This window comes from Camelina sativa, chromosome 9 (assembly GCF_000633955.1).
Source record: "Camelina sativa cultivar DH55 chromosome 9, Cs, whole genome shotgun sequence".
Lineage (NCBI taxonomy): Eukaryota > Viridiplantae > Streptophyta > Magnoliopsida > Brassicales > Brassicaceae > Camelina > Camelina sativa.
The window spans coordinates 1,149,364-1,153,647 of record NC_025693.1 but is presented as its reverse complement, the minus strand read 5'-3'; positions in this window follow the sequence as shown (position 1 = coordinate 1,153,647).

Sequence of the window (4,284 nt, the reverse complement as noted above, 5' to 3'; positions counted from 1 at the left end):
TGCCTTGCACTCATGTCCTCCAAACATGAGACCACGATCTGTAGTACCCTTCAAATACCTGAGAATCCATTTCACTGCATTCCAGTGCTCCCTCCCAGGTTTAGACATGTACTTACTGATTTGACTAACAGCTTGAGCCAAATCTGGTCTTGTGCAAACCATCGCATACATCAGACAACCAACTGCACTAGCATAAGGAACTTGTGCCATGTTTCTGATCTCCTCATCAGAAATAGGGCACTGACGTGCTGAGAGCTTGAAGTGATTCGCCAGAGGAGTAGACACATGTTTTGCATTCTTCATGTCAAACCTTTCAAGTATCTTCTCTATGTAGCTTCTTTGAGATAACCACAATCTCTAAGAACTCCTATCACTGCGAATCTCCATCCCAATAATCTTCTTTGCAGCACCAAGATCCTTCATCTCAAACTCTTCTCCCACTAGCCCTTTCAACTCAACAATATCATCCATATTTCTTCCAGCAATGAGCATTTCATCAACATACAACAGCAAAAATATGGGAGAATTATTACCAACGTTCTTCACATAAACACAACAATCATACTCACATCTCAGGTACTTTATCTGTAACATGTAAGTATCAAAACGTTTGTACCACTGTCTAGGAGCCTGCTTCAGCCCGTATAAAGATCTTTTCAGTCTGCATACAAGCTTCTCCTCTCCAGACTTGACAAACCCTTCAGGTTGCTCCATATAGATCTCTTCCTCCAAATTCCCATGGAGAAACGCTGTCTTCACATCCATCTGCTCAAGATGCAAATCCCAGCAAGCTACCAGTCCCAACACAACACGGATGGACGTGTGTCGAACTACAGGGGAGAAAATCTCGTCATAATCAACCCCTGCCCTCTGTGAGTACCCTTTCGCTACTAGTCTTGCCTTGAAAATCACAACTTCCTTCTCAGAGACTCTTGTTTTCCTCTTGAAGACCCACTTGCAACCAAATGCTTTCTTCCCCTTTGGAAGTGTTGTAAGCTCCCATGTCTGATTCTTGTTCAGACTAACTGTCTCCTCTGTCATAGCAGCAATACATTCTTCCTTTTCAGGACTGTTAATAGCTTCACGAAAACTTGATGGATCATCTGTACCAATCATCAGAGCATAGCTAGCCATATCTTCATACCCATATCTGACAGGTGCCTTCACTACATGCTTTTCCTTGGTTGCAGCCAAACTCCCCTCTGTACGTATTTGATTATCCTTCTTCCCCACCTTAGGAGACTGCTCCACCTCAGGAGAATGCTCATCTGCTTCCGCTGCTGGTCTAGCTTCACTAGACTCCTCTTCATCCTCCGCTATCTCTGAACCAGTATTAGCCTCAATGGTCACAGGAACTCGTTCTGAACTCGCCTACAACAGCATGTACTGCTCATCAAACACCACATCTCGGCTGATCACTCTTTTCTTAGCCTCAGGATCCCATAACTTGAAACCTTTCACGCCTTTCTCAAATCCCAGAAAAACGCACTTCTTGGACTTCGAATCCAACTTTGACCTTTCGTTGTTGGGAACTAACACATAAGCTGGACATCCAAAGATTCTCAAGTTTGATAGATCAATGTCTACCCCAGTCCATACCTATTCAACAACCTTTCCTTCTAAAGAAACCCTTGGCAATCTATTGATGAGGTAGACCGCCATGTATACGGCTTCAGCCCAGAAGATCTTCGGGAGTCCTGCATTCAACTGCAAACACCTTGCTTTCTCTACAATAGAACGATTCATCCTTTCACTTACACCGTTCTGTTGTGGTGTTTTCCGCACTGTAAAGTGCCTCTGAATACCCTGCTCCTCACACAACTTCTGAAACTCTCCATTTGTATACTATGTACCATTATCAGACCTTAGATACTTCATCTTCCTCCCTGTTTGGTTTTCCACTTCAGCCTTCCAAATCTTAAATTTCTCAAAAACTTTAGATTTCTGCCTCATGAAGTAAACCCAAACCTTCTTAGAAAAATCATCTATAAAGATGACATAGTATCTGCTTCCTCCTAATGAATGTTCTTGTGTAGGCCCCCACACATCAAAATGCACATAGTCTAAAAGACTCTTTGTGGTGTGTAGACCTGTCTTGAAAGATGCCTTGCACTTCTTCCCCATCACGCAGTACCTAAAAAACTCCATCTTACAATTTTTCAAACCATCCAGAAGACCTCTCTTGTGAAGTTCAGACAAACCATGCTCTCCAATATGCCCCAACCGCATATGCCATAGAGCTGTGTTATATGATTCAGTTACCACGGCTGCATCTCCACCTACAGCCACGTTTCCAAGTAAACGATAAACACTCCCTGCTGTGAGCTGACCCTTCATCAACACCATATCTCCTTTACGTACTTTCACACAGTTATCATCATCAGTTACGAACCTGAATCCGTCCCTGTGAAGTGTACCAAGAGATATCAGATTCTTCTTCACTGCTGGAAGATGCCTCACTTCAGTCAAAATCCTGAAAGTGCCATCATGCATCCAAAATTTGATCTGTCCAATACCAACAACACTGCAGCTTCTATCGTCAGCCATTTGAACAGTTCCAAAATTTCCAGCCTGATACGTGTCAAACCAATGCTTGTTTGAAGTCATGTGGAATGAACAGCCTGTATCCAATATCCAAGAATCTGTGTGATTGCTTGTAGTCACTGCAAGCAACTCGAACTCGACCTTCACTGCATCCACATTCACAGAATTAGATGAACCTTCTGTCTTGTTCTGCTCCTTGTTCAGGGGACAATCTCTCTTATATAGTGTCCTTATTTCTGACACTTATAACAGATTATCTTCTTCATCTTGCCACCTCCCTGCTTTCCCTTGTTCTTCTGTACTCCGGTACCCAGAGTTATACTCACATATAGTCCATCACCTTGAGGGTTGTCACTGCTACCACCACCATGCTGTTGGCGTCGGTTATGATGTCCAAGCAGCGAGTCTGTAGCCGACTGCAGACTTATCGTCTCTTTGTCAGCCAATAGTGCAGTCACCAACGTCTCATATACAGGAGTCAAAGAACACAACAGCAGCATGGCCTTATCCTCGTCCTCGACTATAACACCCACACGCCCTAGATCTCCAGCGATCTGGTTGAATTGGTTAATATGCTGGACCAGATTTGCTCCTTCAGCCATCTTAAACCAATACAGCCTCTGCTTCAGGTATAGATTGCTAGATGGGGACTTCGACATGTACATCTTTTCTAGCTTATCCCAGATCTCTTTTGAATATCTGAGATCTAGAACCTGATGCACGACTTCATCTCCAAGACATGTTCGTATCATTGAACCCGCCTTCTCCCTCATCTCATCCCAGTCATCCTGCGAGCTCGCTTCTGGCTTTGTGTATAACAAAGCTTTCTTCATCCCTTGCTGATTCAGCATGTCCTTCACCCGGGTCTGATAGATACAGAAGTTTCCTGTTCCATTGAAACGTGGAACCTCAAACTTCTCGGAACTCGTCATTGAACCTGGCGCTCTGATACCAGTTGTTGTGAATTTGGATGAACACAAACAGAATAAGAAAGACTTTGAAAAGATAAAACAGAGTGTTCTTTGAGGCAGATACCCTTTGTCTAGGGTTTATATTATTAATCTGATGAACAACCTTACAAACCTCTAGTCTCTTTATATAGGCCTCAAAAACCCGATACAATTGAAAATAAAAGATCTTGTGAATCTTCTAGAATCTATTACACCATACAGGCGGCTGCGCCGCCTACACCGCCAAACCCTAACCCTAAGTTGCCTTGAGTCGATCTCTACAAAAGCCCAGTAAAAGCCTTGTACGCCTTACACAGTCTTTTACATTTTTGCAGACGTCTTCAGAGATTTCAAGTCACTTTAACAACATATGGTTACTGTCAAATTGTAATCTGTAAATGCAAATAAACCAGGACATCCTAAGTAGTGCATGTAAAGAGATTTTATCAAGCATTGTGAACGTAAACAGATTTATGAAATAAGAAATTCTAGAATTAAGCAATATACCCAATGACCAGAAAAACAATTTATTGGAAATTGTTATATGAGAAAAATGATCTATCGGATCTTGTTTCAAAGTACGCGCGTGGTGGCAAATTATATATATATGAACTAATTTTGCTATCGAAAAAAAAACAAATTAACTAATTTTGATTTGTTAAAATGTACTCCTTCTGTTTCACAAAGAGTGTCATTTTGGAGTATTTTCTTTGTTTCACAAAGACTGTCACTTTATATTTCCAATGTGATTTTTAATATCAAATTTTGTAATTTACCTTTAACCCAAAAC